This window comes from Bubalus bubalis, chromosome 17 (genome assembly GCF_019923935.1).
Source record: "Bubalus bubalis isolate 160015118507 breed Murrah chromosome 17, NDDB_SH_1, whole genome shotgun sequence".
Taxonomy (NCBI): domain Eukaryota; kingdom Metazoa; phylum Chordata; class Mammalia; order Artiodactyla; family Bovidae; genus Bubalus; species Bubalus bubalis.
The window spans coordinates 1,351,128-1,375,382 of NC_059173.1; the positions used below are offsets into that span (position 1 = coordinate 1,351,128).

General features: G+C 47.1%; 1 long non-coding RNA gene across 1 annotated transcript; it reads right to left on the reverse strand.

Moving 5' to 3' along the window:
• Positions 1-646: 646 nt before the first annotated feature.
• On the reverse strand, positions 647-24,226 carry LOC112579869. The gene is made up of 3 exons (XR_003104160.3): positions 24,036-24,226; positions 1,278-1,405; positions 647-858 (listed from the first exon to the last, which is right to left on the reverse strand). It is a non-coding gene; the product is annotated as an uncharacterized LOC112579869 (long non-coding RNA).
• Between the last annotated feature and the right edge of the window lie 29 nt (positions 24,227-24,255).

A 24,255-nucleotide genomic window follows, 5' to 3' on the forward strand; every position in this document is an offset into this window, starting at 1 on the left:
CTGTGTGCCAGGCATTTTTTTAGGCTCTGGGAACATAGCAATGCATGACAATAACAAAACAAAATCCATTCCCTAAGAGAGCTTGCAGAGACAGGGGGAAAACCAAAAAGTAAAATATATCATATTTCAGGTGGTAGGAAATGCTATGGCTAAAATAAGGCAGAGAAAGGACTGCTGGTCAGGGTTCAGTACAGTTCAGTCGCTCAGTCGTGTCCGACTCTTTGTGGCCCCATGGACTGCAGCCTGCCAGGCCTCCCTGTCCATCACCAACTCCCGGAGTCCACCCAAACACATGGCCATTGAGTTGGTGGTGCCATCCAGCCATCTCATCCTCTGTCACCCCCTTCTCCTGCCTTCAATCTTTCCCAGCATCAGGGTCTTTTCAAATGAGTCAGCTCTTCACATAAGAAGGCCAAAGTATAGGAGTTTCAGCTTCAGCATCAGTCCTTCCAATGAATATTCAGAACTGATTTCCTTTAGGATTGACTGTTTGGATCTCCTTGTAGTCCAAGGGACTCTCAAGAGTTTTCTCCAACACCACAGTTCAAAAGCATCGATTCTTTGGCCAGGGTGTGTGGGTGTGGATTAGTCACTTAGTCGTGTCGGACTCTTTGTGACCCCACGAACTGTAGCCAGTCAGGCTCCTCTATCCGTGGGATTCCCCAGGCAAGAATACTGGAGTGGACTGTCAGTCCCTTCTCCAGAGGATCTTCCTGACCCAGGGATCGAACCCAGGTATCCTGCATTGCAGGCAGATTCTTTACCATCTAAGTTACAGGGAAGATCTTGGCCAGGGTAGGGGTTGGCAATTGAAATAAGATGGTCAGGGTAGGAGAATTCCAAGCCTCGGTTTCCTATCTGTAACGGGGACAATAACAGTACTTATGAGATTAAGTCTGGTAGATAACAGTGACCATTTCACAAACAGAGATAATGTTCCTATAAACAACCTTTCAGGTGAGAAAACCGTCGCCTAAGGAGGAGCAATTTGCCTAAGGTCCCAAGGAAAACAGGTGGCTCAGTCAGAACCAGAACCCAGTCTCCTGACCTTCCGTGCAGCGAACTTCTAAATATACCCAAGGACCAACAGAACTAAGAAGCAATGCAGCTGGGGCTGCTCCCAGCACCATAGTTCAAACGGATGAGTTCTCTGAGAACGTGATTTTCTGCATCAGCGTGAGGGGGGGGAAGATGTGAGAGCACATGAGGTCCTTCTTCAAGGAGACGCAGGACAGCTTCACTGGGGCTCAAGGCTGAGCCTGCTGGGGTTTACTCACAAGACGTTCAGATCCAGGACGGTGCTCTCGGCCAAAGGCAACAAGCTTTCTGGCTGCTGCTGGCCCATCTGCTCCGATGAGACTCCTCCAAACCCTCATCTCCCATTGGTTTCATTCCAAGGAATCTCCTAGAGGAGAGATAAGCAGCAGTTAAATCACAGCTGTGGAAATAATAAGATCCGGATGGGCAGCTGTATCTGTTTGGCCGGGTGAGCATTTCCAAGCGGGCCAAGTGCGCTGCGGTGGTCTCCCGGCTCACTCTGCGTGCCGTGCTTACCCGGGGGCCCCCTGCTCCACCCTCAGTCGGGCACTCACTGCTTCCCCGGGCCTTCTGCCTACACAGTGCCCGACCCCTGCCTGGGTTCCAACCTCCTTCAGCCCTGTCCTTTCTTCACGAAGGTCTCCTTACCTCCACTCAGCTTAACCTCTCCTTTAAAAGAAGATGCTTGCTAGTTAACACCATCAGTATGGTGCAGGATCTAGAGAAGTCAGCACTCTGGGCTTGACCCCTGTGGAGAAGTGCTTATATGAACCTGGACAAGTCATTACCTTTTCTGGGCCTCCGTTTTTAAAAAGTAATTTTGCTTATTTATTTATTGGCTGTGCTGGGTCTCTGCTCCTGTGTGGGCTTTTCTCTAGTTGCAGAGAGCGGGGGCTACTCTCGCGATATGGGGCCCAGGCTCAGTGGTTGCGGGTCTGGGCTCTACGAAGAGGCTCAGTGGTTGCGGGTCTGGGCTCTATGAAGAGGCTCAGTGGTTGCGGGTCTGGGCTCTATGAAGAGGCTCAGTGGTTGCGGGTCTGGGCTCTATGAAGAGGCTCAGTGGTTGCGGGTCTGGGCTCTATGAACAGGCTCAGTGGTTGCGGGTCTGGGCTCTATGAAGAGGCTCAGTGGTTGCGGGTCTGGGCTCTATGAAGAGGCTCAGTGGTTGCGGGTCTGGGCTCTATGAAGAGGCTCAGTGGTTGCGGGTCTGGGCTCTATGAAGAGGCTCAGTGGTTGCGGGTCTGGGCTCTATGAAGAGGCTCAGTGGTTGCGGGTCTGGGCTCTATGAACAGGCTCAGTGGTTGCGTGTCTGGGCTCTATGAACAGGCTCAGTGGTTGTGGCCCACGGGCTTAGCTGCTCCACGGTATGTGGGATCTTTCCGGATCACGGATCAAACCCATGTCTCCTGCATTGGCAGGCGGATTCCTTACCACTGAGCCACCAGAGAAGCCTCTGGGCCTCATTTTCTTTATGTAAAAATGCTGTATATTATATGGCATTTCAAGTACCATGAAGTTAATTATTCTGCAAAGGGCAGGGAGGGACCCCAGTGATCTACTTAAAGACAAAAGAATACACAGACAGGTAATGAGGCCAAAGGCAGAATTTTTCAGCTTGGAGGCACCAGAACCACTAAATGCTGTCAGGAGGCGTGATGACAACCAATGTCGGCCTGTGAACGGCTCCAGTGTCAAGTCTGGGGTTAGCCATAAACGGAGTTCATATCTAGACAAGAGGCCTCGGTTTCAAATTGTATTCGTACACTGAGTAAGCCTCAATGCGCGGGAATATCCAGGCCAGATCTGGACCTATGCTGCCTGCTCTTGGAAAGGGAACCATGAGAAAGAAAGTGAGCGCCGGCCCAGATCAGCAGCTTTTACTTTAACATCATGGTGATCAAGAAACTAGTTTCCTCTGCAAGGCTAAGAACAGGAAGCTTGAGAAACACTCAGTCCGTTAGAGAGACACTGAATTCAAATTAGGGAAAGTGATCTAGAAATATTTCAAAAGATGTCAGGACTAAAAGCAAATGTGTAGATGTTTCCATTTCTGTTTAAACCATGGCCAGTCACAAAGAGGTGAAGGCTCTGTTGGGGTAATTTGAGAAAACATGAAAATCTACTGTCAGTAATGTATGCTATCTTCTGAGGTCACATCCATAATCTTAAGTCTACCCACAGAGAGGGGCAGAGAATAGCGTGCACAACAGAGACGCGAGATTCTGAATTGCAAAGTAACCTGAGTTACTACGTCACTGCTCCTGCCTAGAAAAATAATCTGGGCCCCTGACTTCTCTTCTGTACGCCCTACCTCTGGGTTGACAACAAACTCACAGGCTGCAGTCTGCAGCGCGGCGGACACTCAGGGCTGTGGACGCCGAGCCCAGCAGGCTGCTCAGATCTTGCCCCTGCTGGATACCAGCAGACTCAGACTCCAGGCTCAGCTGTGCCTCCTAGCAGAGAAACAGGAGGCGGGGGCACGGCTTTCAGGAAGCCTTCAGTGACTTTCCACTGAGCTGTGGGAAAACTCTGACAGCCGACTGTGGCTGGATCATAACCCAGAGGTCCTGACAACTCCAATCTTTGAAGATTCCTTTCATTCCTTTCCCAAAGGGGAACCTGGCAAACTCCGATTGGTTAATTCCGTTTGCCTTCTTCTCCTCAAGATGTAGGTGCAAAGTGGTGTGTGCTCTCTGGTGGCAAAAGGGTACCAGAGTAACAGCATGTGCGACTGCACCAGCTTATATTTATCTAGTACTTCCTGCTGTCAGGCTCTGTGTATAGACTGTTTTCACTGAATCTTCACAACGACCCAGTGGGGGTGTTACTAGGAATATTCCTCGTTTACAAATGAGAAAACCGAGGCCCAGGGCAGCTGATACCTCGCCTCCGGTCCCGCAGCCTGGGCGTGAGGCGGGGAGATTTAACGTAAGCACTGTGCCGAGCCTGTGCTCCTCACCATCGTGCCGGACTGTGTCCAGCACCAGTACAGACATTCCGAGCTCAAAGGCACTTTAGAGCTCAGAGACCGACCCGCAGCTTTTGCAGCTGAGAAAACAGGCCTGATGAGGGGATGGGATGTGCTTGGTCACAGAGCTGGGCGCTGAGGTAGGGCTCTCCACTCCAAGGTCCAATGCCCTCTCTCAGCTGTAGCAGAGGCCGTGGGTTCTCTGACTCATCTTAAGGATCTGGAGCTCGTTCATATCTTACTCTTTATTCTTTAGGGATTGGAGCTTTATATAAACATAAAAATACTTTCCTAGGCTTTCTTCATAATACACTGGCCTCTTAATTCTTCCTGCCCTTTTAAAGGGACTTCTTTTTTCTAGTATTAACTTGCCTCTCTTTTGCCTTCTCCTTGAAATCCCAAGAAAGTGAAAGCAACTTCCGACAGGTGTTTTTGTAAGAATTTTTGATATCTTTTAACCAAGTTTACCTTTTTTTTAACCAAAGCATCTTAAACACAGCTGAAAGTGAAAGTGAAGTCACTCAGTCTTGTCCAACTCTTTGCAACCCCATGGATTACAGCCTAAGAGGCTCCTCTGTCCATGGGATTTTCCAGCAAGAATACTGGAGTGGGTTGCCATTTATAATTTCTAATTGTCAATCGTCCAGCAAGTGTTTCTGACCTCAGTGTCCTTCCCTGCCCCTCCCTCTCAAGACGAGACCACTAAGGCTCGCCGTGTCGCTCAGCTTCTGCAGGTCATGCTCAGGCCTTGCCCTGCCTCCTGTCATGAAGTCGGTGTCCCCGCTGCACCCAGGTCGTCGCGACACAATGACCGTGGCCCCCTTCCTTCCCACTCCCTTCTTCGCCCAGACCAACAGATTATACCGAGGGGAGTGAGCGTGTGGAAGGAGCAACACGTGCTGGTGGAGTCTGGTCTTTGCAGTCAGACAAACCCTCACCCCTCTGGTCAAGTTCGTTGACTGAGCCGAGCCTCACACGTCATGTGGATGGGGGGCCCCACTTCAAGATGATATGAGAATGGGTTGAAGGAATGTGTAAAGGGCCCCCTAGCACACAACGGATGGGCCTCCCAGGTGGCGCTCATGGTCAAGAACCCCGTCAATGCAGGAGACCTAAGAACCGCAGGTTCAACCCCGGGGTGGGGAAGAGCTTTTAGAGAAGGAAAAGGCAACCCAATCCAGTATTCTTGCTGGAACCGCATGGACAGAGGAGCCCGGAAGGCTAGTCTGTGAGGTTGCAAAAGAGTCGGACACGACTGAAGCAACCCAGCAGCAGCTCACAGCTGCCACTGTCCTCTCTCTCCCAGGTCCCTTTCCTCCCTTCACAAAAAATGTTCAAAACACCTTCATTAAAAAAAAAGCCGTGTCTCACCCTCAAACAATAAACTGTTCTCTCTCCTTCCTCTCGCTCCAAGCAGATTCACACTTTATCCTCACTTTGGGCCCTTCTGTTCCCCTACTCAATTCACTTTGGCCATTATGCACTAAACTCCTACCAGGGACCAGCTCAGCCCATTTTAATACTTTCCCCAGTTCAATACACGCTTGAGAGCTGACGCCACTGCACCATTAACCGCCGCCCAGCACTCTGACCTCGGATGACCTGCTCCTTTCTGCATCTCCTCCAATTCCCCTGAACTTTCTGTCTCACTGCTCTTCACCTCTCATCTCCCTGCGCCCTGTCTCTGGGTGGTCTCTTCTATGCCCATGGATTCAGCAATCACTACGTGCTTATTAGACCTCTGACTCTCACTCTCTCTAGTCCCAGTTCTAAAGCATAGGCCCCAGACCCAAGTTTCCAACTGTTCACAGGGATGTGTCTTTGGAAGACCCATGAGCATCTAAATTTCCAAATTTGCTTTTTCACTCATGGCTCCTGCTTCCTAAATGGTGTCACCATTAAGCCAAGGCTCAAGAAAGAAGCCTACTCATCTCGAATGTCCCTATCTTCCATACGCCATTTGAGTGAACACAAATCTCTTTGATTTTTATTTCCACAGTATCTTCTGAATTTAACCTCTCCACCTCTTTAGATCAGGGTTTGGCCATGTCTCAGCTTATGCTGCAGACTGGAAGCCTTTACTTCTAGTTACTCACCCTGCTCACCCTCTGCACAGATCCATGATTTATCTAATTAATAGATCTGAGCATATAAATCATCTTTTCATAAAACTTCCAGAGCAGTGACCAAGGGACATCCTGAATATTTATATTCCTAGCTCCCTATTAGAATGAAGGCACCTCATTTTCAATTACCGTATCTTGCTGCAAATACATATACTTTCTAAAGTACATTAGTAATATGCACCCAAAAATATACATCAAGAAAGGTTATTATGTGGAAGATGGCAGAGGTGAAAGACGTGTGCTCATCTCCTCCTGCAAGAGTTGCTGAACTAGCTGTCAAAACCATCAACAGGAGGATGCTGGAACCCCCCCAAAAAGAGACCCCACGTCCAAAGAAGAAGCTGCGGTGAGATGGTGGGAGGGGACAATCATGATAAAAATCACACCCCACACCCACTGAGTGGGCGACCACAGACTGGAAAACAATAATTCCAAAGAAGTTCTCCCACTGCTGTGAAAGTTCTGAACCCCACAGCAGGCTTCCCAGCCCGGGGATCCAACAAGGGGACTGGGAATCCCCAGGGAACCCGACCCTGAAGGCCAGCAGGATTTGACTGTAGGACGTCCACAAGACGGGGGGAAACAGACTTCAGTCTTGGAGGGCACAAACAAATCTTGCCCACACGGAGCCCCGGCAGAAAGGAGCGGCAACCCCACTGGAGGCTGAGCCAAATGACCTGCTGGCGTTGGAGGGCCTCCTGCGCAGGCGCAGGCCAACAGGAGCTCACCCGGAGGACAGGGCCCTGGCCGCAGCAGGCTGGGAAGGTGCCCCCTTGGCATAAGCCCTCTTGGAGTTGCCATTAACCTTACCATAGAGCCCTGCAGACCCCAGGGCTGGGTCTCACAGGCCAAACAATGACCAGGGAGGGAGCACATTAGCAGATAATTGGATTAAAGCTTTACTCAGCAAGGCCCTGCCCACCAGAGCAAGACCCAGTTTTTCCCATTGCCAGTCCCTCCCATCAGGAAGCTTACAGAAGCCTCTTAGCCTCTTCCATCAGAGGGCAGACAGAAGAAGCAAGAAAAACCACAGTCCCACAGTGGCTAAAACAGAAACCCCAGTATAGAAAATTAATCAGGATGAAAAAGCAGAAAGTTATGTCCCAGATGAAGGAACAAGATAAAACTCCAGAAAAACAACTAAATGAAATGGAGATAGGCAACCTTCCAGAAAAGAATTCAGAATAATGATTGTGAAGATGATCCTGGATCTCGGGAAAACAATGGAGAAGATGCAGGAAACGTTTACCAAAGACCGAGAAGAGCTAAAGAACAAACACAGATGAACAATACTCTAGAAGGAAGGAATCAACAGCAGAATAACTGACGCAGAAAAGGGATAAGTGACCCGGAAGACAGAATGGTGGACATTACCACCACAGAGCAGAATACAGAAAAAGAATGAAAACAAATGAAGACAGCCTAAGAGACCTCTGGGACAGCACTAAACGCACCAACATTCGCACCACAGGGATCCCAGAAGGAGAACAGAAAGGCCCTGAAAAATATCTGAAGAGATAACAGCGGAAAAACTTCCCTAACACGGGAAACGAAATGGTCAACCAAGTCCAGGAAGCACAGAGAGTCCCAGGCAGGATGAACCCAAGGAGGAACACACTGAGACAGTCAGTAATCAAACCGACAAAAATTAAAGATAAGGATAAAAAGTACTAAAAGAAACAAAGGAAAAATGGCAAATGACATACAAGGGAACTCCCATCAGGCTGTCAGCGGATTTCTCAGCAGAAGCTCTGCAAGTCAAAAGCGAATGGCACAACATATTTAAAGTGATGAAACGGAAGAACCTACAACCAAGAATACTCTATCCAGCAGGACTCTCCTTCAGATTTGATGGAGACGTCAAAAGCTTTCCAGACGACCAAAAGTTAAGAGAATTCAGCACCACCAAACCAGCTTACAACAAATACTAAAGGAACTTCTCCAGCCAGGAAACAACCTACAGAAAATAAACCCAAAACAATTATGAAACAGTAATGAGATCACATATATCCATAATCACCTTAAACGCAAACGGGTTAAACACACCAACGAAAAGACACAGACTGGCTGGGTGAATGCAACGTGTGCACGTATACACTTTCACTTACACATCACTCTGCTTGACGCCCCCCAGTTCAGTTCATTTCAGTCGCTCAGTCGTGTCCGACTCTTTGTGACCCCATGAATCGCAGCATGCCAGGCCTCCCTGTCCATCACCAACTCCCGGAGTTCACTCAGACTCATGTCCATTGAGTCGGTGATGCAGCCATCTCATCCTCTGTCGTCCCCTTCTCCTCCTACCCCCAATCCCTCCCAGAATCAGAGTCTTTTCCCATGAGTCAACTCTTCTCATGAGGTGGCCAAAGTATTGGAGTTTCAGCTTTAGCATCATTCCTTCCAAAGAAATCCCAGGGCTGATCTTCAGAATGGACTGGTTGGATCTCCTTGCAGTCCAAGGGACTCTCAAGAGTCTTCTCCAACACCACAGTTCAAAAGCATCAATTCTTTGGCACTCAGCTTTCTTCACAGTCCAACTCTCACATCCATACATGACCACAGGAAAAACCATAGCCTTGACTAGACAGACCTTTGTTGGCAAAGTAATGTCTCTGCCTTTCAACATGCTATCTAGGTTGGTCATAACTTTCCTTCCAAGGAGTAAGCATCTTCTAATTTCATGGCTGCAGTCACCATCTGCAGTGATTTTGGAGCCCAAAAAAAATAAAGTCTGACACTGTTTCCATTGTTTCCCCATCTATTCCCCACGAAGTGATGGGAGCAGATGGCATTATCTTCGTTTTCTGAATGTTGAGCTTTAAGCCAACTTTTTCACTCTCCTCTTTCACCTTCATCAAGAGGCTTTTTAGTTCCTCTTCACTTTCTGACACCCCCAAAACTTGTATGTAATTATTTTATATTGTTAGGTTAATCACGTTTCCATTATGGCTTACAACTGTAGTTATTTTTTGTCTGACTGTTGGTTATGAAAACTGATAAACATCTTTTACTATTGTGATTATGCAACTGTTACGTAATACTATTGTATCATGATTGGTCAACAGAAAAATAATATAACTCTAGATCACCAAAACTACCCATTAATAGAAAAACTTGTAATCATTTTTTAAAATCCTGCATAACAGAATTATTTGGTATTTTTTGAAAAATACAAATGCCCAGGTACTGCTTTTTTCACCAGAGCTCCAGATGTGTCTCTAATGAGCAGCCATGTTTAAAAACAACGGGACTATATGACGATCTTTTACTTTTATCCTGTTTGTTCCACTTCTTCCACTTCATATTCAGTGCTCCCATTTCATTTAGTTTATGTTTTCCAATTTTTCCATCTTTTTTTTTTTTGGTGTTCTTTCTCAAGTCTTTAGTAGAAAAACTTTGGTGTGTATATATATATACACATGTATATATACATGTATAATATATATGTTTTAGAAAACTTACAAATTGTTGCCTAACTAAAAAAATTATGACATTTTGATTCCATTTGTTTGACTTAGTAGGAATAGAATGCTAGATTTCTAATTAAAAAAAATAGGCAACAAGCCACAAAGGTTTACTGTATAGCGCAGGGAGCTATAGTCAATATCTTGTAATAACCTATAATGGAAAATAATTTCAAAAATAATATATGTATATATGTACCACTGAATCACCCTGCTGTGCACCTGGAACATTGTACGTCAACTGTATGTCAATAAAATAAAGAAAAAAAGAAAGGTTATTATATGAATACACGCGCAGTACCATGCCGTGTGCAGTAGAGAATATGAAAGGAATATAAGGTGGTTCCTGTCCTCAAAGAGCTTTTACTCTTTTTGGAGAGACGAAACAAACCCAAGGCTATTAAGCGCCTAAGCTGAGATGCAAACTCGAAAGGCCAGAGGAGCTCACGCGGCGAGGAGTGAGCGTAAGGCGGGGCTTCTGGAGCGTAAGGCGGGGCTTCTGGAGCGTAAGGCGGGGCTTCTGGAGCGTAAGGCGGGGCTTCTGGAGCGTAAGGCGGGGCTTCTGGAGCGTAAGGCGGGGCTTCTGGAGCGTAAGGCGGGGCTTCTGGAGCGTAAGGCGGGGCTTCTGGAGCGTAAGGCGGAGCGTCTGGTGGAGACCGCACGGAGGAAAAAGGCTTCCCAAGGACCTGAAGGGAGGGTGAGGCGAGGACGGCGAGGGAGCCACAGAAGGCACGGGCGCTCCGGGGCGGGAAGGGCAGAGTGTTTGCCCACAGAAAGAAGCCTGGGCCAGCGGCAGTGGCGGGTGATGCTGGGGACCAGTGAGGCCAACCCGGAGAGAAGAGGTCAAGGAAATAGGAGTCTGACCAGATAAAGTAGTAACTTTTTTGAGTGCTCTAACAATACAGAAACTGTCATATACAAAAACTATAATAATACTGCTGCTGCTGCTAAGGCGCTTCAGTCGCGTCCGACTCTGTGCGACCCCATAGACGGCAGCCCACCAGGCTCCCCCGTCCCTGGGGTTTTCCAGGCAAGAACACTGGAGTGCGTTGCCATTTCCTTCTCCAATGCATGAAAGGGAAAAGTGAAAGTGAAGACGCTCAGTCGTGTCCGACTCTTAGCGACCCCATGGACTGCAGCCCACCAGGCTCCCCCATCCATGGGGTTTTCCAGGCAAGGGTACTGGAGTCAAAGGCAAAGAAGATCACTCCTGCTTTCAGAAAGCTCAGTGTCCAGAGATGGGCGCCAATGAATATCTCAGAAGCAGTCACTCACACAGCCATGTGTTAGGTGCTGTAACAAATACATAAGGACGTGGGAGTAAAAGTATTAGATTAAAGGAAAAGGCTCTGTCAGACAAAAGCACCAGAATCGGAGAAATTAGGAAATCAGCCTCCTGGCGAGGACAGCCACCCAGGCAAAAGCCCGCAAGTGAAGCGGTGATGGTGGATGCAGTAAGACTGGAAAAGAGGCAGAAGACAAAACATTCTAGATTTCTAATTCTAGAAACGATTAATGTAAGAGAATCAGACACGTTTTTACGCCTGGAAGCCCGAGAGGAAGACATTAGTGAGAGGCGATGAATTCATTTGATGGCGACACTGAGTTGAAGACAAAGCAGGGCTGGAGAACGTGACAGGCCTTAACACAGGAAGATGTGTTTAAAAATCATTTTATTTCCTCTTGGCTGTACTGGGTCTTTGTTGCAGCGAGGGCTTTTCTCCGGTGTTGGCGAACAGGGGCTGCTCTCTAGCTGTGGTCCTCAGGCTTCGCGTGGTAGCAGCCTCTCTTGCTGTGAAGCACGGGCCCGGGGGTGCGCAGGCTTCAGCAGCTGCAGCTCCCGGGCTCTAAGGCACAGGCTCAACAGCTGCGGCCCTCGACTTGGTTGCTCTGCGGCATGTGGGACCTTCCCAGATCAGGGATCAAACCCATGTCTCCTGCATTGGCAGGCAGATTCTTTACCACTGAGCCACCAGGGAAGCCCAATACACCAAGACTTGGAAACAAGATAATTTTTTAACATTGTTAGCGCGCAGCCCTGAGTCGTACATAACGAAAGAATTTCAAATATTTTAATAAACTCTCTGCCGGTAGGATGGCCTCTGTGTTTTATTTTTCTCCTCACATTTTGCTAGTTTCTGTTATCAATTCTCTCTTGCATCATCCTTTCTACAGAAATGAGGTAGAACATAACAAAGCTGAAACACACAAGAATTTATCTATCCAAAACCGATTCCAAAAACGCTGTGTTTGCTCATCACTTCTCTGAAACTCTTCTGTCAGAGTTGCATTCATGGTCAATCTACAATCCAGACTTCACCATCACGCTCTGTTAAAACCTCCAACCTCATCATCCAATAATTTAGCTCTTGATGTTTTTTCAAAAATAAAATCCACTCTCAGAAAAAAAAAAAAAAAAAACCTTATCAGCACTAAAGTTGTTCCAGAAGCTGTGACCCAGGCAACATCCACAGGGACTTTTCAAATATTCCAAGGAATGGCTCCATCGCTATGGGGAAGGGATATCCCTACCAAGAGTGGGGCATCATACTGCTGATTATTTCACAGACCTGGTTTTCATTTAACTCTTGAAGCAGCCATAGAAGCAAGTATTATCATCTTATGCTGCTGCTGCTGCTGCTGCTGCTGCTAAGTCGCTTCAGTCGTGTCCAATTCTGTGTGACCCCAAGGACTGCAGCCTACCAGGCTCCTCCGTCCGTGGGATTTTCCAGGCAAGAGTACTGGAGTTGGGTGCCATTGCCTTCTCCGTCATCTTATGCTAAAGAAGAGTAAAAGAAGGTGCAGACAGGAACAGAGACGCAGGCTTGCAGAATAGCCTCTGGACACGACGGGGGAAGGAGAGGGTGAGACAACCGAGAGAGCAGCATTGGAACGTACACACCGCCACGTGAGACATAGCTGGTGACGGGGAGCTGCTGTGCGACACGGGCACAGCCCCGTGCTCTGCAGCACCCGGAGGGGTGGGAGGTGGCAGGAGGCTCAAGAGGGAGCAGGCACATGTGCAATTACGGCGGACTCACGCTGCTGAAAAGAGTATCGCAAAGCAGACGCCAACCCAATATTGTAAAGCAATTATCCTCCAATTAAAAATAAACTTTTTAAAAAATTAAAAAGAAGGTTCAGAAAAGTTACTTTCTCAAGGTTATAAAACTAATACATAGCAGAGTTGGGAATTTTAAAACATGATTTCACCACCGTACCACACTGCTTTTGATAAAATGACCCAATGTTTGGGGACGTTATTAAACAGCATTGTTACTGTATCATCTTGTCTTGTATGGTCATGGTTGTAATAGTCTTTTAATTTCATTTATTTCCCCATCATTTTCTGTATCTATTGATTTGAGAAAACATGAACAACCAGCCATGAAAAGTCTGTAATAGATCTTGAATTAAGTCTACCTCATAAAAATATAGAACATTAGAAACAAATATCTTTAAATCATCAGGCCTGTCTCCTGATAATATGGTTTTAAGTATGTTACAATCCAGGTCAACAAGCAAATAGTATTCCCTTCTCCTTAGGATAATGTGTTCAGCTGAAGGTTCTCATGTATCTGCCAGCAGGGCTTTATTCATGAACTCTCTGCTGAATACAGAAAGTTTTATTTATTCCTCCTTTAAACTCTACTCCTTCAACACTGGAACACCATACACATTTATATATAGCAGATGATTATACTATCTTAAACTGGGTTGGAAGCCTGGCAGGCTTGAATTATTTAAGAGAAAAACATTTCCACTTGTCCTGCCAAACGCATTGATCAATGTTCACTTAAGTGATGCAATCATCGCTTCTCATTTTGCAAGGTCTCTCTCTCTCTTCAGGTGACTAAGCAGTCTGCAATCTTCCTTCCTTTAGTTGGATAATTTTCAGGCTTGTCTTACCCTTCCGGTTTTTACGACTTCATGCATCTTCTCCTGTGAATACAATACAAGGTTTCATGGCTAGAATATTTCTTCAGCACATGTCTCTAGAATTCCGTCTTGCCGAACACGGGTCCAGTGCGGCTGTTTATCTATGCTGGTGCCCCAGACACACCGGCTACTCTGTAATGGCCACCCCTTTTCTGCTTGCAGTCCTGCTTTTCCCCCTTCTTGGATCGACCTTCCTGTGTCCTCCACATAGCCTTCTGGCTCAGATGCTTGTTCCCCCACCTCTGGACCTGTGTGGCCCTTTTGGTAATGTTACCGCCCAACATGGTAAACACAGCTACTGTTTATTAAGCACTAACCATGTGCTGTCTCTGGAGCCTCATGTCTGTAATACAAACTGCCCAGCTTTTCCTCCTCCCCTCTCACATCACTCCTGTGACATGGTGACATCCTCTGTGAAGAGTGTCACTTGGAGGCCTGGCACACAGCAGGCACTGGATAAACAGGTACCATTATTAGATTAGGAGAAAGAGCACCACAGGACTTATCCACGTTTGACCCCAGTGCTTGGCCCAGTTGTCTGGCTTACTCAATACACGTTTACAAAACTAACCAATGAAGGGAATAAATGTTAAACGTCTGTATGATCCTTGAGAGACAAGCTGTGCAGCTTGCCGTGGACAGCTAACACTTAACTCTTTGGAGTCTAGACAGGAAAATCATCCAGTTAAGTAAACAGAGATGGGGCTGGGGAGCCCAGAAGCACTGCCTAGAGGTTCAGAAGGACGCATGGTCTCATGTTCAGGAAGCTCTTGCTGGCTCGTGATGGAAGAGGCTGATGTGGAAGATGGCCTCTTGCGGCACGCTCCGGGCACAAGCCGGCACCAGTTTGGCTCCCAGAGGCGGAGGGCATGGTCAAATCAACTCCGTTGACCAGGGAGAAACTTAGGGCTGTAAGAAGCCTCCTGATGACGAAGGGGGTGCTTCATGTCTTAGGGAATGGAAGCCTAAACCTGCCGCACACACAGACCCAAAGGTGCGCCTCTGGGGCGCCGGGATCTGGCGGTGGCAGGAAGTGGTCTGTGTTGGAGTCTGTCCACAGCTAGCAGGGCCCAGCGAGCAGAATGAGACTCAAGCCGTTGGCAGTGCTAGGTTTAAAAGGAGGCATGCCAGAAAGAGATTGGATCCAAGAAACAAAACCTAAATTCAGTTACTGAACTGGAGTGCAAACGTGTTTAATGCCCCAACCATGGCAGACTAGTTATTTGACTTGGGACATTAATTATTCAGGCAGGGCTAGCAGCAAGGTTGAAATCTAAAGTGGGACTCAGATCCCGGGACTAAGGACAGAATTTGCCACTGGGAAAGCCATTGGGGAAGCAGAGAATCTGGCACCTACTGCGATCCCGCAAGCCCTTTGCAGTGGATAAGAAGCATGCGGCACCGCCTCTCCAGCACAGTCTACCCGGCTTCAGCGCTGATGACCTTTAGATACTGGTTGTCTGTGGATGGAACACAAGCCTGACTGGTCTGGATTAACAGGTACCTTCCCGCCCATGTTCACTCGCTTTGCCCTCAGGCTGCGTGCAGCTGCGTGCAGGGTCTCTCAATCCCTACGCGGTGTTTCTGCCCTAACTGATCGCCAGACACAACCACTTTCAAGGTGAAAAAACTCTTCACAACCACAGGTTAGATGTTGCAACCTGATCAGGCACTGTTAGGTCCCAGAATCTAGGTCCACACTGCTAGCAATTAAAGTGCTCCTTTTTGATTAAAACCAACCAAGCCAAACAAATACACTCTGACAAACACGACTTCCACTGCTGCTGCGAGCCTTGCTAAACTCTTCCCATCACCTGGTTCTTCAGTAACAGATTCACCTTGACTTTCACTTCTTCAGAAACCAAACTATCTAACTGGTCTATGGTCTATTTGTGGCTCTTTGGATTTGATATCCCTAAGGGTTTTTTTGTTTGTTTGTTTTTTGGTTCATGTTAAAGCAATATGTTCAAATCACGGACTATCTGGTCCAACTACCCATCTGATGGCTGACTTTCTTCTACAACACTCCCACCAAGTGGCCATGGGGACCATGCTTGAACACTCAGAATGACTGAGAACTCACTGCCTACAGAGGCAGTCAGTTTCATCTTTGAATCCCCTGCTGGAAGAACTGGGGCTGAAATGCACCTCCCTGTGTTTCTACCCATTGACTCCAGCGCCTCTCCTTAGGGCCATATGGAACAAATATAAGCCTCTTACACACGGCCCACTCCAGAGATCTGAACCAAGTGACAATATCATTCCTGTGTTTGTTTTGCTGGATAAATGTCCCCAGTGCCTTCAACCATTCGCTGCTATGAGATGGTCTCACCAGCGTCATCTCTCTCTTTTCTGGCTGTACTCAAAATGATCTATACGCCACACATATAGCCCAGAGACAGACAGATTACAGGTGTGTTCTGGACACTAACCCTCTCATAATGCAGCCTGAAGACTAAATCAGCTTTTCTGCAGCTACAACACTCAGTCCGCTCACACTGAGTTTATGAACAGCCAAACACCCCTAAATGCCGCACATATTGCTGCTAAGCTCACTGCATATTCATGTCATTGTTTTAGGGAGAGCAGGAAGTTGGAAGGAAGGTTCAAAAAGTTTCATTTTACCACGTTGAAACTTCATGAAACTTGGGTCCCAAAAATTCAACCTAGGATTTTGCATTCCTAATGATGCATCAACCTGTGTTTAGGTTGCTAGCCCAAATGATTAGACACACTAATGATGGGTCAGGGACTAGGTTTCAGCTTAGGCAAGTCAACTTTGATTTATTTCGGCTTCCCTCGGAATGCCGCCTTCTTCAAAGTTACTCGTCTGTTACATGTATGCTTTTGATTACCAGAAGAACTGGCAGAAAGAGTATAAATGATTCAATACAAAGATACTATCACCACGGAAAAATACCCCAAAGATAAGCATCCAGTACATTAAGGATGGTATATTTATGATTTTCCATGGGAATATTATACCTGAACACCTTTTCCTTGATTACAAATATCTTGAAAAAATACTCCTTTGTAGATTTGCAAAGATATTTCCACTTCGCTTATTTGATTATTTCAATTCAAGAAAGCAGAGTGGGTATTGTCATACTCATTTATAGATGCAGAAACAGAGCTAGAAAGGTCATGACTTGTCCTGGGGGAGAACCAGGACAGAACCCCAAGCCCTGGGATTTCTAGTCTGGTGCAGTTCCCCCTAGGCCATGGCGCTCTAACACAAGAGTGTCCTGGTCCTGGCCTCAGAGCACTCCTGGCCAAGGAGCACTCCTCTAGCTGCCAGCCACACGTTCTCCACTTGCCCCTGCCATATAGATTAAAAAAAGGAGGGGGGGAGCTCAGTGAAAAGCTAAACTCTAGCCATCATAAAACTTATGAGAATTAGTCCCTTTAACTTCAGAGATCAGGAAGAGATATCAAGTAATTTATCTAAAGCTGCAGTTGCTTAATAGCAAAACCAGGATTAGAGTCTATTTATACACCCAATTCAACGCTCTTTCTTTATACCACATTGTTTCTCAAGACGCACGTAGGCAGCTGTCTGTTACCTTGCATGCTAAGTCGTCTCAATCCTGTTTGACTCTTCGCAATCCTATGGACCGGAGCCAGTCAGGCTCCTGTGTCCATGGGATTCTCCAGCCAAGAATACTGGAGTGGGTTTCCATGCCCTCCTCCAGGGGATCTTCCCGACCCGGGAATAGAAGCTGTGTCTCCTACATCTCCTGCGCTGGCAGGCGGGTTCTTTACCTCTAGCACCACCTGGGAAGCCACAGGGATCTGTGTGTTACCTGTAGCTAGGACATTTCTGAAGATGAGGCCTGATGTGTGTTATCTTCAACTCAAGCCAGTGATGGCTAAAGATCCTGCCAAACTCCTAATCCAAGGGACTATGGGTGAGGAGATAATCAAAGAGGGATTGACGATGACATGTTGAACTTGCAACCTCCCAGTAAACAGAGCTACATGAAGTAGCCCATGAAGGCAGACTTCTTCCCCTCAACAATACTGTTACAGAAGTTGCCCCAGGACTTGGACGGCTGTGTGCATCCATCCAGGACTTGGGTCAGAGATGTAAAGAGGTGTAAAGACAGCTGAAAAGGAGACAATTATGAAGCTGCCACTGCTATGGGTGGTCTTTTTAAAAAGCAGGCTAAATATTTAGCTACAAAAGGACCCTGTGACTTATAAACACTTATAAATATTTATATGGTGTTTAATTCACTTCAACAATCATTTGTTGAGCTCCAATTATACACAAAGCACTTTATTTCCAAAGGCATGTCATACTGCTATCCTCAAGAAACTTAATAGCTTCAATAATATGGAAACACAGAAGTGGGAACTTCAGCAACCCTGAGGAGCCAGGAAAGGATTTGTTGAAGAGGAGATACCTGAATTGAATCGTAAGGTCTGGGTGAGAATTTTCCAGCTGAATAAAAAGCTGAGCAAAGACAGAGGCATGAAACGGTGCAGCGTCTGTGCGACTAGAAGCAGTCGATGGGGCTGGAGCCCAAAGTGCGGGCAGGGCGGGGTTACAGCACAGAACGAGGCCGAGTCAGAGGGCCTGACGCCGCCACCCTGGGCTTTGGCCTAAACTAATGACGTGCTGCTCAAGAGCAGATCACTCTGGGCACCAAGGCCAAGGAGGAACTTGAAGTTGGGAGGCAGGAAGACTGATCGTGACTTGGTTGAAGTAATTCAGATGATCAGAGCCTGTGCATGGATGTATACGTAGCAATAGGAATGTATAAGATGTATCACATAGGTCATATTCCAGAAAAAAATGAGGCTACTGAATGACGTTTCCTGAGGGGTGAGGTCTCCTGATTTAAATATTCATCTTAGGATTTTTTCTCATACCTGACACTTCTGTCATCAGAGCTCCCTTCCGTCGGATCTCCCACTAAATGGAGGTGATCACTGCATTTTAGCGTTGGTCAGCTAACATTAACATGGACTATGAAAGTTTACTGAGGGTAAGGAAGGCCTTGCAGGGATGGGCAGGGCTAGTCATGAAGGCAGAAGCAATGGATTCAAAGCAAAAACAAGGAACAAAAGTTTAAGCTCCTCGAAAAGAGACAATGAAACTCCATCAGTTCAGTTCAGTCCCTCAGTCGTCTCTGACTCTTCTCGACCCCATGGACTGCGGCACACCAGGCCTCCCTGTCCATCACCAACTCCCGGAGTTTGCTCAAACTCATGTCCATTGAGGCGGTGATGCCATCCAACCATCTCATCCTCTGTCGTCCCCTTCTCCTCCTGCCCTCAATCTTCCCCAGCGTCAGGGTCTTTTCCAATGAGTCAGTTCTTTGCCTCAGGTGGCCAAAGTATTGGAGCTTCAGCATCAGTCCTTCCATTGAATATTCAGGACTGATTTCCTTTAGGAGTCACTGGTTGGATCTCCTTGTAGTCCAAGGGACTCTCAAGAGTCTTCTCCAGCACTACAGTTCAAAAGCATCAATTCTTCAGCACTCAGCTTTCTTTATGGTCCAACTCTCACATCCATACATGACGGGAAAAACCATGAAAACTCCATATGTCACCATATTGCCTGGGCGGGCCCTGCTCTACTACAAAATCCATTTTCAGGCAACTTGGGTGCACCATGCCAAAACTCTTTCGTGTGAGTCACTTAAGTATACACAAGGATAGTAATATTAACAATAAAATACACCCTAGCAAAGAAGAAGAGCTATAATTTCTGAGCTAAGGAGCACCATATAGGGACAAGCTAACCCAGACACTGGGCCTTTAGAAATCGTGTCCCTTAAGGTCTTTCCCTCTTGACTGACTACAAGTGAAATATTGGCGCCTGTATTTTTACTTCCAGTAAGTATCATGTTTAATTTGGAAATCTGACAAATACCAAGAACTCCTCCCCCACAGTTCAGTTCAGTTCACTCCCTTAGTTGTGTCTGACTCTTTGCGACCCCATGAATTGCAGCACGCCAGGCCTCCCTGTCCATCACCAACTCCCGGAGTTCACTGAGACTCATGTCCATCGAGTCGGTGATGCCATCCAGCCATCTCATCCTCTGTCGTCCCCTTCTCCTCCTGCCCCCAAGCCCTCCCAGCATCAGAGTCTTTTGCAGTAAGTCAACTCTTTGCATGAGGAGGCCAGAGTACTGGAGTTTCAGCTTTAGCATCATTCCTTCCAAAGGAATCCCAGGGCTGATCTCCTTCAGAATGGACTGGTTGGATCTCCTTGCAGTCCAAGGGACTCTCAAGAGTCTTCTCCAACACCACACTTCAAAAGCATCAATTCTTCGGCGTTCAGCCTTCTTCACAGTCCAACTCTCACATCCATACATGACCCCTGGAAAAACCATAGCCTTGACTAGACGGACCTTTGTTGGCAAAGTAATGTCTCTGTTTTTGAATATGCTATCTAGGTTGGTCATAACTTTCCTTCCAAGGAGTAAGCATCTTTTAATTTCATGGGTGCAGTCACCATCTGCAGTGATTTTGGAGCCCAAAAAAATAAAGTCTGACACTGTTTCCACCGTTTCCCCATCTATTTCCCATGAAGTGATGGGACCGGATGCCATGATCTTCGTTTTCTGAATGTTGAGCTTTAAGCCAACTTTTTCACTCTCCACTTTCACTTTCATCAAGAGGCTTTTTAGTTCCTCTTCACTTTCTGCCAGAAGGGTGGTGTCATCTGCATATCTGAGGTTATTGATATTTCTCCTGGCAATCTTGATTCCAGCTTGTGTTTCTTCCAGTTCAGCGTTTCTCCTGATGTACTCTGCATAGAAGTTAAATAAGCAGGGTGACAATATACAGCCTTGACGTACTCCTTTTCCTATTTGGAACCAGTCTGTTGTTCCATGTCCAGTTCTAACAGTTGCTTCCTGATCTGCATATCGGTTTCTCAAGAGGCAGGTCAGGTGGTCTGGTATTCCCATCTCTTTCAGAATTTTCCACAGTTTATTGTGATCCACACAGTCAAAGGCTTTGGCATAGTCAATAAAGCAGAAATAGATGTTTTTCTGGAACTCTCTTGCTTTTTCGATGATCCAGCAGATGTTGGCAATTTGATCTCTGGTTCCTCTGCCTTTTCTAAAACCAGCTTGAACATCAGGAAGTTCACAGTTCACATATTGCTGAAGCCTGGCTTGGAGAATTTTGAGCATTACTTTACTAGCATGTGGGATGAGGGCACTTGTGCGGTAGTTTAAGCATTCTTTGGCATTGCCTTTCTTTGGGATTGGAATGAAAACGGACCTTTTCCAGTCCTGTGGCCACTGCTGAGTTTTCCAAATTTTTTGGCATATTGAGTGCAGCACTTTCACAGCATCACCTTTCAGGATTTGAAAGAGCTCCACTGGAATTCCATCACCTCCCCTAGCTTTGTTCGTAGTGATGCTTCCTAAGGCCCACTTGACTTCACGTTCCAGGATGTCTGGCTCCAGGTGAGTGATCACACCGCTGTGATTATCTTGGTGGTGAAGATCTTTTTGTACAGTTCTTCTGTGTGTTCCTGCCCCCTCTTCTTCATATCTCCTGCTGCCCACAGTTCACAGTGACACTGAGAGGATCAAGTGGGACAAAGAGGCAAGAGCTTTTGTGTGCTGTGAAGTGCTAAGTGGGTCACAAGCGGCCCTTTTGGTTCACAGGAGAAAAGAGGAAGATGGGTCTCCATGTCATGGCTTGGGCAGGGACTGCTCACCAGTGATGATCATAAAATCATTCAAATCTTTCAAATGTTGATGAGCACAGTCCACAGTACCCTAAGTGCCTTCTCTAAGAATTAAAATTAATGTACACTATGAATTTAAAAGTAACACCTAAAACAAACGGATACATCTTTAACAAATCAGCTCTGTCTATAAAACCAGCCTCTATAATGAAACTCTGTCATGAACATGCATGTAAATAGATAAGTTTATATGTGACTAGATTGTTAGACTCATATTTTATTAGAATTAGAAAAGGCTTAGTTTCTACACACTGTATTCCCAGATTTCTTCCCTTCCCCGTCTTTCTTACAACAGGAAGACTGAGGTCATGGTAGAACCCAGACTAAACTACAAACTTCCTGACTCCTGGTATAAGGCTCTTTTTTCCTCTATAAAACGACACTTCAAACAAAAAATATAACAAAACCCCGATTTTTAAAATGTTAGTATCACATGCTTTGAATCTTTGAAGAACTATACGTCAGCAAATGACCCCTATTCCATCCTTCCTGTTCATGTTGTATACAACTACCGAATTATTACACATCCATAAACCAAACCGTATCGCCACAGAGAGCGCTGGTGTTCATAACAAGGAGAGTCCCTCCCTGTAGTGTGTTTGCACGCAGTTAGAACCTTTGGGATTTGGCTGGATTTGCAAAGAGAACTAGGGCAGAGCCTATTATCTGTTTTACTCATTACCACAGAAGAATCTAGTCAAGCGTCTTATTATTTAGAATGAAAATTAATTGGGTAAATTAAAAAAAATTTAACATAATTTTTTTAATCCTTCTCAAATACATGTTTCATATTTGTGAAGCTCTGGTTTATAATGACCTAGGGTGAATGACCTGTCACCAAACAATAGGGCAAGATGGATTAAGCAATTTAACTGTAATAAGAGTTTCTCCTTCTGCTTCAAGGTCCAGCTCAAATGTCATCACTTTAATGAATCTGTCCTTGATCCCTTCAGCTTTAATTCTTCAGCAGTCATTTATTCAGTGCCAAAGCCCTGAAGATACAAAAGTAGATCAGATCCAGTTCCTGCCTAGAGCTCAGAAATAATTACATAATAGTGTTTGAAAAATGCTCTAATAGAGGTATCCATAAAGGGTTAGTGGAGTCTAACTTCTCCTGGAGCAACTGGAGGAGACTTAACAGGAAGGGATATGTAAGCTTTGTCTTGGAGGATGAGTAAGAGGTCACAAAACAGAAGATGGTAGGTCATTCTAAGCAGGAAGATAATAAAAGAGAGTATAAAGGATGTTACGATGTTAGTTTTAGAAGGACAACCAAGGATAGACATCAGGGGTAAGGAGTCAAGTTAGAAGACTGGCAGCGATTCAAGCAAAAGATGACATGATTGCAGGCATGAGGTGGGAGAGGGAAAGAGTTTAACAAAAGGCAGGAGATAAATTTAGCAGAACTTGATTGTATGGGAGCAAGAACATGGAGGAGCCGGGGATGACTCTCAAAGGCTTGGCAAATGAGTGGGCAGTGAGGCCATTAACTAAACTAGGAAATACCACAATAGAAGATAAGAGCAGGCGGAAGAAGGGAGGCTCAAATTCCCTCTGAGGCATTCTGAGTTGGCAATAAGGCCTCTACTTTGAGGTCTTGAATTATCTCCCTTTCTATGCCAGAAATCACCCTTTCCTGTGAGCTCCAAGGCATCTTGTGTTTTTCAAACCGAATTATTCAAATCTGCTGTATTGGGACCTCCCTGGTGGTCCACTGGCTAAGACTGCGCTCCCAACACAGGGTGCTCCAGTTTGATCCCAGGGCTTCCCAGACAGTGCTGGTAAAGAACCCACCTGCCAGAGCAGGAGACATAAAACACTCGGTAGGGAATCAATCCCTGGGTAGGGAAGATCCTCTGGAGGAGGAAATGGTAACCCACTCCAGTATTCTTGCCTGGAGAATCCCATGGACAGAGGAGCCTGGCGGGCTACAGTCCATGGGGTCTCAAAGAGTCAGACACGACCCGCCTGTCAATGCAGGGAAATGAAGTATACCCTGGTTCCACCCCTGGGTTGGGAAGATCCTCTAGAGGAGGAAATGACAACCCACTCCAGTATTCTTGCCTGGAGAATCCCATGGACAGAGGAGCCTGGCGGGCTACAGTCCATGGAGTACCACAGAGTCCGGCATCATCTGCCGACCAAACCGCAACCAGCACAGGGAACTGGATCCTGCTGGCCACCAGCCGCAGCCAAGAGTTCAGGCGCTGCAACTAAAGACAGTCCGAGCTGCCACCCAAGACCCGGGGCAGCCAAATAAATAAGCCGTGGCTTGTTTTTCAATCTGCTGTATTTGCAGAATCTGTCCCTACCTGAAACCAGGGGGGAAAGGTGCCAGGTCTTACTGATCTGCGCAACGCCCTTATCTAGGAGCCTTACGCACTGCCAGCCCTCAAAGGCTGCATTCGTGAAAGGCGTCTCCACCAGATACTGGAAACTGCCCATGAGCAGGCATCAAATCAACGCCCCAGACCTGCGCAAAGCGCTTCTGCAGCGTCCCTCCAGCCTGGCCCCAGGCACCCGCTCTGGGCCCCCCACCCCGTTCTCCCCATCTCCTTTGACAGGCAAACAACCCCGCGACGATTCTTTCAGCGTCCGGGGTGGCCAGGCCTGCGAGTGGCTGACCAGACCGGCCCTGCAGGCGCCTGCCCCATTGGGCCGCACTGCCCGGCTCTCGGGTGGGCTGGACTCAGGGGCTCCTCACGTCCTGGGAACTCACCCTGGCCTCTGGGAGGCAGTCCAGACCCCCTCCCCATCTCACCCAGGGAGCCTGTAGGGACACCCACCCGTCCGCCCCTCGCTGATCGCATCCGCTCCGTGGTTATTGGCCACCCGATGGCGCAAGGGTCCCTGTGGGGGGAGGCGCGGCCTGGCCCCCCTCAACTCTAGAAACCAGGCCTCAGAGGGCAGCGGCGCGGCCTCCAGCCCAGGCTCCCCTCCTCTGGTGCCCTCAGTCCGTGTCCAGGGCGCTGGGCCGGAGTCCAAGGTGCGGCCGGAAGGTCCATT